Source organism: Notamacropus eugenii, chromosome 3, assembly GCF_028372415.1.
Source record: "Notamacropus eugenii isolate mMacEug1 chromosome 3, mMacEug1.pri_v2, whole genome shotgun sequence".
NCBI classification, from domain to species: domain Eukaryota; kingdom Metazoa; phylum Chordata; class Mammalia; order Diprotodontia; family Macropodidae; genus Notamacropus; species Notamacropus eugenii.
Genome location: NC_092874.1, coordinates 208,448,173 through 208,461,223, shown reverse-complemented (window position 1 = coordinate 208,461,223; position 13,051 = coordinate 208,448,173). Strand labels below are relative to the sequence as shown.

Here is a 13,051-nt window from a genome sequence, read left to right as displayed (position 1 = left end):
TAAGAAATTTGTTTCGTTAGTAATAACCTATTACAGATCATCTTACTTCTTTTCTTCACTTCTTCAACAAGCATTTATTATTCATCTCTCTAGTCCTCAGTTTATTCCTCTGTAAAGTAAGTGAGTTGGAGTACATGTTCTCTAAGGAACCTTCCAGCTCTAAACCCATGATCTCTAGGTTGTGAACACAACTTTCAACAATATCTTGGACAAATCCCTCCTTCAGGAGGTCAATGGAGTGCTACATAAATCAAAAGACACACAGAACAGGAAGGAAGTGTCTTGTCTTCTCTCTGAAGTCCGTTACATAGATAATAAAGCTGTGAGAAAGTTTTATCATCAGTACCATCCTATAGAAAGGCCCTTGTTCAGGGACAGCGCACTCACCCAAGCAAAGAGAACTTAGAATAATGGCAATGCAAATAGTAGGGGAAAGACTTCAGAGTATTTTTATTGTTGTTGTTGTTTAATTTACAAAGGGATCCTTAATCCTATGAGTAGATTTCGCAACAAGGTAGAAACAAGCCCATTCTCAGCTTTTATAGATAATTACGTTTATTACTCTTCATTTTACGGGGATTGTGCTATACAAAACAAAGACCAGATGCCTGTTTGTTTTAATCATTTCAGGGGAAAAAACTTTCTGCAAGTGAAGTTGTGAAGAGAACTACTATTAAGTAAACACAATGCACAACGAGCGCATAAAAATGAATACTGTTTGAAGCCAGCAGGTAGAAAGTAAATGTATCGAACTGTAACTGCTGAGTACCCCTTCTGCTGAGAGCCAGCCCTGCAAGAGACAGCACTCATAGGCTTCTTACTTAGGAGCTGAAATTAACTTAAGCTGATGCTTTTCTTACTCAGGGTCATTTACAGATTTCATGTTGGGAGAAATTAATGCCAGTTTTCATGGAAATCTAAAACCTGGAGAAAGGAAGAAGAAAAAGAATCAATGTGCTTTTAACAGCACCTGCGTTAAACCAGGTCAGGCAGTAGCAGCTCCCCCTTGTTAAATGAGAATTGACTCTCTCTAAGCCATTTGGGCAAGTGGTTCACATAGAATGAATGAGGCACATTTCTGCCACATCAGAAAAATGCCAAGTGATTTCTGGCATGAATCAGTCTGGATCTGCAAACAGTTTAATAGAGAAGGAAGTGTCAAGAGTGTCTGGGATCTGATTAATACAGTTGTGCTTTCCAGAAAAATAAAGGGGAGGGGAGAGAAAGAAAGATACATGGAGCAGAGAGCAGGTCAGCCTCATATTTTACAAGATTCCTTACTGGCCCTGAAGAAATAAATCCTATATGTTAAATTGTAAGTTATTAACAGATCAGGGGAAATTCTACATGCAGCATTTTAATACCACAATGGAAAGAATGACACATCTCTGTTTCCTTTCTATCATATCAAAATAAGATCCAGTAAGCCTCCTAGCCTTAGACTTTGATATTGTGTGATCAGTTGTGATACGAACTCAAAATCTGTGAAAAAATAAAATACAGGGACACTTTAAAACCACTGTAGTAATAAATGGAAAACAGCTTAAAATGGCAGATAATTGACATTCACATAGCCTTGAAAGAAGGGATTCTTAACCTCAGGCCTGGGAACTTTTTAGAAATACATATTTATGCATGTATGTATGTAGATATATGTATACATATATGCATGTATATGTACATATATTAAAATTTATCTCAATACAATGTTTCCTTTGTAATCATATGTATTTTCTTTTATACATTTAAAAACATTTTTCTAAGGAGTCCATGGATTTCACCAGATTGCCAAAGAGCTCCAAAAAAGCTTAGAACTTTTGACCTAAAGCTTGCAAAGCATTGTCTATATATGATTTCATTAGACCCTCAAAACAACCTTTTCTACCATTTTGCAGATTAGAAAACTGAGGCTTAGGTAGATCTAAGGGATTTGCCACAGTGACACGCAGCTATTAATGTGGGATTCAAACTGTGGTTTCCTGGTTTCAAATCCAGAACATCAACCACACAGTCTCTCATAAATACACATATTCCTGAACAGCATGATCTTTACTATTATGGCTCTCAAAGTTTTACTAACTCTAGTTAAGAGTCATTACATAATCTCAGAATAAAATCATTGTCTAGAATGTACACTTGTTTTTTTTAAAGACCTTGGTGGTTAATGGGGTGAAAAAGGGAAGGAGCTTATGATTTTATCATCTAAAACTGTTTTCATAAACTTTCGTGTTTTTACCCTAAGAAAACAATGATAATAAAGGTTCATTTTACCACTAAAAAAAACATTTTTAAAAAAACTGAACCACAAAGCTCAATTTAACTCTCATTTTCTGCAGAAAGCCTTCCCTCACTCCATCTCTCCCTCTCCCCACTTGGCTATTAGTCTCCACTTCAAACTTCTCATAATTCTTTGTGGTATAACTCTCTAATTCAGTTATCGTATAACATATATTTAAAGTTTTCTTCATTTGTGTCTTATTTCTCTTTTAGGTTGTGGGTTTCTTGAAATTAGGGGCAGTGTCTTAGTTAACAGACCAGAAAGTATTAAAGTGATGCAAGTTTTTACTCCCAAGATCGAAGGTGCCCAAATACCATGTTCTGTTTTTTTGTCAGGGCAATCCTGCTTGGGCTTGTACCTTTCCCCAGCTACTCAATCAATAAGTCCAGAACTTCACCCTATGTAACCTCAACATTCATAAAATTTTAGGTAGAGAGATGTAACCTATAATCACAACTTCCTGCCCTACTCCCCCATCCCCTTTTCCCAAAGTCCCCATTTCACCAAGAGGCAGACAAAGCATGTCTGATAGTGAGACAGTGACACTTAGGGAGAGAAAGGGTTCAGAGCTGTGGCTGTTTGTCTCTTCCCAGCTTGGCTATTTTCCCACAAACCCTAAACTTCTTCAAGAGCCCTGCCATCCTGAATGAAGGAAGAAATAAACTGCCTGCTTTCTGGAAAACACTATGTGGAAGTAGAGAGATGTAAGGACTGGAGGAAAGCTCTTTCTCTTGGCTGGCTACCATCTGTGCTCAGACGTTAGGCAAAATGCACGCATGCATGCGCACTCACACACACACACACACACACACACACTACCCCACTCCCACCATTAACTTTACTAGCTACAATATTCACAAAGCAGCAATATACACACACAAGCAGCACGAAATAAAGCTTTGCTTTCTGTGCACTCTTTTCTCCCCATTGTTCAGACTACTTCAATATCCAGGTGCCCTCATGCTGGTCCTGCATTTCCTGCACCTGAATTTGCCTTCTCCTCATTCCCTGGAAGGCAGGAGAATCCATCCACCCATCTTCCAACATCCACACTGCTGCACAGGTTCCATAAGTAGTCGATGTCCATACAGCATTACTGGTTACTCTAAGGAGGCCCTCATCTGTGGTACAGATTTACTTCAAAGATGGTGAGATGTACAAGAAACAATGAACAGGCAGACTTCATAAAAATCCGGAAAGACTCATAGGAACTGATACTGAGTGAAGTGAGCAAACCAGGGGAACTCTGGACACAGTAACAGTCACATTGTGCAATGAATGACTTTGATAGACTTAGCTCTTCTCAGCAAGGCAAGGATCCAAGACAACTCCAAAGCACTCATAATGGAAAATGTCACCCATACATCTAGAGAAAGAATCTGAATGCAGATTGAAGCATACTATTTGTTCTCTTTTTGGTTTTGGTTTTTCTTTCTCATTGTTCCTCCCATATGTTCTAATTCTTCTATACAACATGACTAATGTGAAAATGTTTAATAAGAATGTGCATGTAGAGCTTATATTGAATTGTATGCTATCTTGGGAAAGGGAAAAGGGAGGGAGGAAGAGAAAATTTAAAACTTATGGAAGTGAAGGTTCAAAACTGAAAAAAAAATTATTTAAAAAAGATGGTGCATGTTCACAATAATTCTGTGATTGAAAGTGTAATTATGAAGTGGTTTGTGCTTATGCCTACAGAGCAATAAGGGCTCCTTGCCTTGCCCTGAGCAAGCTCCCTCTCTCCAGTGTGATTCCCATTTCGTCCTCAAGCCTCAGTCAAAGGAATACCAGGCAATGTTAAGGACCAAGTCAACGACATGACAAAAATAATATCAAAATTAGTATAATTAAAATTAAATTAATTTATGCAATAATTCTATTTTATGACATACAATTTATAAATATAATTAAAATAAGTAAAACTAATATTAAAATAGGCAAATATTCTTGAACAGAATTTTTTTAAAAAACAAAACTAAGCAGAAATGAGGAAGGGGGCAGGACCTGTTTTTCTTTTAGCCCTCTAACTAGATCAGTCGTGTATAATAATACACAGCCCCACATCTCCCTGCTCATCCATTTAAATATCATCTCTCATGGTCTCAAGGACTGGAAGGCAGATATAGCAGACACTGTCTGTCACAGATGCTCCTCTCCTCTCCTCATACACTCCTAAATGCTTTTTCAAACTCTGGGCTTAGTGAAAATCCTTCCACTCTCCCATCTGAGGGATGATCTCAATTTAGCTTTCTTTCCCAGTGTGGGAAAAACTACAACTCCTATGGTCTCTGTGGCCAGCCAGTGGTGACTAAATTCAAAACGTGACACTTTTACCACAGTCTCAGGTTTACACAGAAATTCACTATCCTGCATTTGATATCTAATTGTGTGTTTCTCCCCTCAAAGAGTCTCTAACGCCAAACTGGGTAGCATGGGAAGGGAATTAGGATTACACACTTCATCTCCCCTTCCAGAGGTCTACTCACCCTCGCCCACAAACTCCACTACTCTCCACACTTACACTTTTGGGTGCGTAAGTACTAAATCCCAGAACCGGGATGGTGTTCCCATCATTCATTGTCATTCTATGAGATCTGGAAAGAGACAATTCTTTACACCTCACAGGTCACATCGACTCTGGACAGTTGGAAAACCCACACAGCGGCAAAGACTAACTGACAGAAGCTTTGGCTGTATACATTTCTACTCTATTGCCCAACGAAGCTCAGAGTGGGTGGCACGGCATTAACATTGCACAGGCTGGGTTGCAGGTAACTGCAAGCTAGAAAATCACTTCTTTACAGTTTCCTTAGAAGTGTGGCTGCATGGAAATGTTTGAGTAAATGAAGTATTCGTTTGACTTCAATGTGATTTCTATCCCTTTTTTCGATATCCTAAAGAATGGTGGGGTCAGAACGGGAGAACGAAAGAGGGAGAGGGGAGTGTTAGAGCAAGGAAGAAGGGGGCGAGGAGGAAGAGATCACGAAGCGGGAGAGAGTAATGAGAAGGAGAAAGGGAGAGGAAAGCTAAGTAGGGGAGCTGATACAGGCAGTCTTTTTGTGCCTTTTCACTAGAAGGCAATACACACTGAGTCTGGAAGGAAGCAATGCCTCCAAAGGCAAGTCAAAGTGGTCCTTTGGGAGAATGAGTTCTATTGATACTTCGACCTGCCTTACTTGCCAAAATATTTTATTTTGGGTAAAATGAATTAATCTTTTTCTGTTACTTGGGCTTTTAAATTGGTTTATCTATTATCCCAGTCATAGTAATATTATCACTGATAATTTTTATTTTCTCCTGTATTTTTGATGCTTTTGAGTTTTGAGCTGAACTAAGCCCAGCATTTCTTCATATTTTTGTAGATTTTTCTGTCTTCTGATGATGTTTGGTGCATGTTTTTTAAACACTTCCACTACTTTTACTGTTAATTTTTTTTTAATCTAGTTTCTAATTTGTTTTCTTTTACATTGATTTAGTTTCTGATGAGCATTTTCCTCTGTTTGGTTGATTTACATGATTTATGTCATAAATAGTATTTTTTTAAATCTGTTGTTAATTTCATCCTAAAATGCCACAAATAATGTGCTGAGATTATTCATATGCATATTCCAGTGATACTGGTTTGGGTGCTGTGTTGTTTTAGAATGATTCCACTCATATCCAACCATCTGTGATGACATTTTGAGGTTTTCTTGGTAAAGATACTGGGATACTTGACTGGCAGAGAGCCATGCTAGAGTCTTGAGCCCCATGATAGTTTGCCAGGAGAAATGACCCTGATGGAGTTGTCCATAGAGTTGAAATAGAGGTGAAAGGGCAGTGAAATTTCTCTGTCCACTAGGCCATCTAGTTGCCCCTTGGCTCCTATGCTCAATTATATAATGAGCTGAAGGAAAATGCATGTAATTTTAAGATGCAGGCTCAGACCTGCTATGTATCGCCTTCAACATTTATTATTTTCCTTTTTTGTTATCTTTATCAATCTGGTATGTAGAATTTCAGTAAGTAGAATTTCAAATTTACTTTAATTTGCATTTCTCTAATTAATATTGGCAATTTTTCATATGGCTTTTAATTTAAAAGTGTTCTACAGTTTGAGATCTGCTACCAGTAGGCCTCTTTCCTTCCACCTTTTTTGAGATTCTTGACCTTTATTCTTTCAGATTAGGAGGTTCTAAATCTCAATACAGGGAACCCAAGATGTGCATAGTTTCCAAGGTGGTCTCTGAAATTGGATGGGAAAAATTACACATTTATTTTAATATAATTGATTTCTTTTGTAATCCTATGTATTTTATTGTATTCATTTAAAGATATTATTGTGAGAAAAGGTCCGGAGGTTTTACCAGACTGCCAAAGGGGTCCATGACACCAAAAAAGTTACAAACCTCTGCTCCAGATGAATTTCATTGCTCCTTTTTTCTAGCTCTTTAAAATAACAGTTGGGCTGTTTGGCATTGAATAAATAAATTACTTTAAATAGTATTACCAGTTCTAATATATTAACTCAGAGTAACCAAACAACATTTCTCCAATTGTTTAGTTGTACTTTATTTTCATAAACATTACTGTATCATTATATTTACATAATTCTGTATGTCTTGGTAGCTAAACTCCCAAATGTTTTATACTTTCTACAAAATTATTTTAAAGAGAAGTATTTTATGCAAACTTAAAAACTTTGAGGTACCACCTCACACATATAAGCTTGGATAATATGACAAAAATGGAAAATGATAAGTGTTGGAGAAAATGTGGAGAAACTGGGACACTAATGCATATTTGGTGGAGCGGTGAACTGATCCAATCTTTCTGGAGATCAATTTGAAACAATACCCAAAGGGCTATAAAACTGTTCAGCAATGCCACTACTAGGTCTAAAAAACAGAGATCATAAAAATAACAAAAGGACAGACATATACAAAAGTACAGCAACTCTTTTTGAAGCAAAGAGATCATAAGCCTCTTTCATAAACTTGATAATGAGGCTCTCCATCTATCTTTACCCACTCAGCTTTCTCTGGCCCCCTTGCCAAAAACTCCTGAAAGCCATTTTGGGGGAATATTAAAAAATCCTTCCTCCTAAGAAGTCTCTTTGAAGTAACTGTGCCCCTCTTGAGAATGGGTAAATAAAGACTCTCACTGACTTTCATCTAGTGACTCAGAATTACCACCAAGTCAACTGATAGATTTACATCTAATATGGTAGAGGTCCTGGGAAATTCCCTCCCTCCCAATCTTCCCCTGAATTCTCCCAAATGGTCCTGGTGTTCACTTGAGGCTCATGTCAGTAAAATACTTTCGATTGCCCTTTCATCATGGCCATAATTGCCTACATCTGGCCCCATAGACCACCATTCCTTAATTCCATCTAGACCCCTTCCACATAGCCCAGATCTCTGATGTTCACCTCAGGTACCTAGCCCTTCCAGGGCCTTCTCAGTTATCTCCCAGTTACCTCAGAATGCTTGGTCACTCTTAGATCAGATCACAATCTTCCCAGACTTTTGTATATAAGGTCCATGTTGCCTCCACTAAAATGCTGAGATTCATTGACTGAGGCCACAGACAAGATGGCAGAGTAAAAGCAAGGACTTCCCTGAGCTCTCTCATAATGCCCTCCAAATACCTATAAAAATATTACTCTAAACAAATTCTCGAGCTACAGAACCCACAAAATGACAGAGTGAAACAAATTCCCAGCCCAAGACAACCAGGAAAGTTGACATGGTCTTTCACCCCAAACAAGGAGCAGAGGCCAGTCCATGGGCCACACCAACACAGACAGGCCAGAGCAGGCCTCAAGGGACTGAATTATTGGGGGCTGTGGCCATTTCCAGACGTCTCAACCCAAAAATGGGAAAAGGTCAGTGGGGAAACTCTGTGGGACCTGGGTGAAAGAGGAGCAAGTGGGTTGGCAAGGTCTGGTCCTAGCTCCCGGGCACTGAGGGTGGCAGTGGCAGCAGTAGAGGATGCTTCTGGAGCTCTAGGACCACAGGCAGTGGGGAATTGAGGGGCTGATACAAAATCCCTGAAGTCTGGGACAATATACCTATCCCAAACCCTACCTCCACTGGAAGTAGTGTCCTACTTTAACAAAGAGTTAGAAAGTCAAGTGGTTGGCTGGAAAGGTGAGTAAACTTTGTAAAATAACTCAGACTATTGTATCTTACTTTGGTGACAAGGAAGATCAGGGCATACAACCAGAGGAGTACAGCAGAATCAAAGCTGCAACATCAAAAGCCTCCAAGAAAAAACATGGATTTGTTGCAGGTCATAGAGGAGCTCAGAAAGTATTTTGAAAATCAAGTAAGGGAAGTAGAAGAAAAATTGAGAAGAGAAATGAGAGTGATCCAAGAAAATCATGAAAAATGAGTCAACAGTTTGCTAAAGGAGACTCAAAAAATACCAAAGAAAATAACACCTTAAAAAATAGACCCAAATGGAAAAGAAGTCCAAAAAAGTCAATGTGTAGAAGGATGACTTTAAAAAAAGGATTAGCCAAATGCAAAAAGAGGTCCAAAAGCTCACTGAAGAAAATAATTCCATTAAAATTAGGATGGAGCAAATGGAAGTTAACGACTTCATGAGAAATCAAGAAATTATACAACAAAACCAAAAGAATGAAAAAATAGAAGACAATGTGCAATATCTCATTGGAAAGGCCACTTATCTGGGAAACAGATCAAGGAGAGATAATTTTAAAATTATTGGATTACCTGAATGCCATGATTAAAAAAAAGAGCTTAGATATCATATTTCAAGAAATTATCAAAGAAAACTGCCTTGATATTCTAGAACCAGAAAGTAAAATAGAAATGGAAAGGATACACCTATAATCTCCTGAAAGAGATCCCTAAAAGAAAATGCCTAGAAATATTGTAGCCAAATTCCAGGGTTCCCAGGTTAAGGAGAAAATATTGCAATCCATCTAGAAAGAAACAATTCAAGTATTGTGGAAATACATTCAGGATAACACAAGATTTAGCAGATTCTACATTAAGGGACTGAAAGGCTTAGAAAATGAAATATCAAAGATCAGAGGAATTAGGAGTAAAACCAAGAATCACTCACCCAGAAAAACTGAGTATAATCCTTCAGAGGAGAAAATGGACATTCAATTAAATAGAAGGCTTTCAAGCACTCTGGATGAAAAGACCAGAGCTGAAAACAAAATCTGACTTTCAGATAAAACCATCAAGAGAAGCATGAAAAGGTAAACAGGAAAGACAAATCATAAGAGACTTATTAAAGTTTAAGTGTTTATATTCCTACACGGAAAGATGATATTTATAACTCATGATACCTTTCTCAGTATTAGCGTAGTTGAAGGAAATAGACAGATAGACAGACAGTCAAACGGACAGACAGACAGAGAGATGGCACAGGGTGAACTGAATATGAAGGGGTGATATCTAAAACATAAAATTAAGTTGCAAGAGAGGAATATATGGGGACAAGGACAAAGGGAGAGAGTGAAAGTGATAAACAATCACATGTAAAAGAGGCAAGAAAATGGTTTCACAATGGATGGGAAGAAAGGGGAGGTGAGGAGGAATGAATGGATCTTATTCTCATTGGATTTGGCTTAAGGGGAGAAAGAATATATAGACTCAATTGGGTATCTTTCCCTCTAGGAGAGTAGGAGGGAAGAAGATATGAGGGGGGTATGATAGAAGGGAGGGCAGATTGGAAGAGGGGGTAGTCAGAAGCAAAGACTTTAGAAAAGAGACAGAGTCAAAGAAGAAAATAAAATATTTGGGGGGTGGGATAGAATTAAGGAAAATATATTTAGTCTTTCACAACATGATTATTATGGAGGTGTTTCGCATAACTCCACATGAATAATCTATGTTGAATTGCTTGCCTTCTCGATAGGTACAGGGAGGGATGGAAGAAGTGAGAGAATTTAGAACTCAAAGTTTTAAAAACAATTATTAAAAAATTGTTTTTACATGCAACTGGGAAATAAGATAAATAGGCAATGAGCTACAGAAATCTATCTTGCCCTTCAAGAAAGTAAAAAAAGTCACATAGTAAGTATTTGACTCTGAAAATGGAAATGAACTTGGAGAAAGCAGTAGCATGCAAAATTTCAATGTATTACTTTGCCTGACATCAGGCATTTAGGATCGAGGGTAAGAGCTGCCATCTTTAAACCATTTCAAAGCTGATCCTGAACTTAAATGGCTTTTGTTATAACAATGAAACAGTTAATATCTCCTTCCTTGCTACAAGCAATAATTCTGATGATTATCTGGTCAATGGATTCAGATGACTCTGGAGGAGAAGTGAGACTGGTTACCTACACAGCCCTCCCTCACTCAAAACAAAGTCAAGTGCAAGTCATGTTATTATTTCTCTGATGGCATGGTCTTCTTTAGCAATGAAGGATGAACACACACACACACACACACACACACACACATGTCCAATGATTATCATCAGCAGAACATGCATTGTTTAAAGCAGAACCTAAAGTTACCTTGGGAGTTGAACCCAATGAAGATTCCTACCCAAACTGATGAGGACATCCATGTCTTCTTTTGTGAGTTCAAAATAAAATACCTAGAAACATAGGACATCATAAAATTTATTGCTGAAAAAAGACCTTAGACATAATCTTCAGAGAGGAAACATTGTGCAGTGGACAGACTTGAAGTTAGGAAGCCTAGCTTGGAATCCTGCCCCAAACACTAACTATGTAAACTTAGACAAGGCATTATCTAATCTTTAGTATCCTCCTCTATTTAGTGGGGGAAATAATAGTTGTCTTACCACAGGACTTCTAAGACTGTGAAAGCAAAAGTGAAACTGATGACTTTGTATGACTGCCTTACATAAATCAAATTCCTGCTTAGGGGAGGATATCATCCTTGATGTTAAATTGCCCTCTTCAAAAGAATGACACTACATTCTGCAAAGGCTTGTTATGAAGATACAATGAGATCATGGTTAAAAGCATTTTGTAACACTTAAAGCGTAATATTGCTTTAATACAAATGTCATCATCAAAATGGCCACCACCACATGGTCCACATTCTTCATTTTGAAAATGAAGTGAGGCATAGAGAGAGAGAGACTAAGGTAGTAATAATTAGAGCTAAGACTTGAACTCAAGGCTTTTGTCTCTAAAGCTGGGGTTTTTTGACAACAGTGCACGTTGCTGAGAGAAGTTTTAAAATCAGGAAATGGAAATCTAGTTACAAATTTTTATGAGGTTAAATTGCAATGAATACAAAATAATGATAGCAATTCAAAGTAAAATTATCCAGAAACTAGTTCATCCATAATCTGATGACTCCTCTCAGAAGCAACTCCAAAATATCACACATCTAAATATTTAGACATGTCCATTAATCCTGTTAACTTGTAAAATTTATTGGAAAAAAAAAAGCACTATCTGATTTCAGTTGTGGCAGTTTGTGACAACTTTAGGAAAAGAATATGAGTTCTGACCTGACCAAACCAAACATTCTATTTCACACAAGACAGAAAAATATTCCACCAGTAAGAAGAAACCTTGAATTTTTGTCTTTCACAACCAATGTCACACTGGTGGCTGATATCCAAACATTGATCACAAGTAGGAACTAGCTTCCCCAAAGTCACAATTACATAACCAGTACTCTAAGAGAATTTTAATATAGCTGCTATTTTGCCAGATACAGTATAAGTCACATAACAGGCTGGAGCTTGCAGAATTTAGTTGTGAAGGGTAACTTTGGCTCAGATTAGTGACAGAAGAATTTCTGGCTCAGATTTATTGTACTTATTAAGCTCAGACAAGAGTTACAGCCTTGACATTATCTGGTCAGTTTCTGATGTTTTCAAAATCCAGTTGGAGACATTAGCTTTAGTTCCAGTATTTGCTGATCAGTTTATTAATTAACTTGATGTGTATCTTCCCCTTTTGCTACCCATTCTTTACTGTGTACATTTTTACCTTCCCTCTATAAAATTCCTAATATATCCATCACAATTAGTAGTATGCAAATTTATAGAAATGTTATTGATTTCTCAATTGTTTTTTGTGTACCAGGAGACTGTGCTCTAAGCATATAATAAACCAGTTATTCAAATATCTCCGCATATTGACAAATATGATTGACTGCAATATTTATCAATGAATCCTTGTATATTTTTATATCCCTAGCATTTGGATAAAATTTCCCAATTACAATCTGAAGATATCAAAAATACAAATAAAAGTCTGCAAAGTGCAGTTTCAGAAATTCTGTCTCCAGGACTTGGAGTCTCAGCAAGTGCCACAAAGTTCCCAGAATGCACTCTGCCTATTGGAGTGCTTCCAGAATATTCTAATTACTCTAAAATTTGGAATATTTTACAATGACCATGTTACATCATGAGTTCCTATAAAGTTCTCTGAATTTGGGGAAGAGGAATGATGGGGGTAGATTAGTGGAAAGTGACAGATATGAGAGGAAAAAAAACATCAATAATACATTTATTTCTCCATGCCTAGAAAAAAAGAAATTGGTAAACATGTCAGTTTTGTTACTACTTTGTTGAATTTTATATTCTTCATTGGAATTGGAAGTAATATATGAATAAAGATCAATTTTGTATTTTTCAGTCATTTCCAACTCTTTCTAACTAGGAGATGAGGTTGACCCCTAGAAGTTAAACCCTATGTGTTTGCCTTCCTTAGGTGAATTGGATACCTGGAGAAAAAAAAAAAAACTCTTTTCTCTTAACTCTCTCTCCTATTCTGAGGTGTGTGGAGTGAGGAAGGGAAGGCATCCAGGCACT

General features: G+C 37.4%; 1 protein-coding gene across 1 annotated transcript in view; it reads right to left on the bottom strand.

Moving 5' to 3' along the window:
• LOC140533865 (prostaglandin-E(2) 9-reductase-like) overlaps window positions 1-13,051 on the bottom strand; it is a 148,554-nt gene that overhangs the window by 34,273 nt on the left and 101,230 nt on the right. Inside the window, exon 10 of the transcript XR_011977084.1 lies at window positions 10,764-10,846. The gene's annotated coding sequence lies outside the window, so the exon portion shown is untranslated. The remainder of the gene's footprint in view (window positions 1-10,763; window positions 10,847-13,051) is intronic.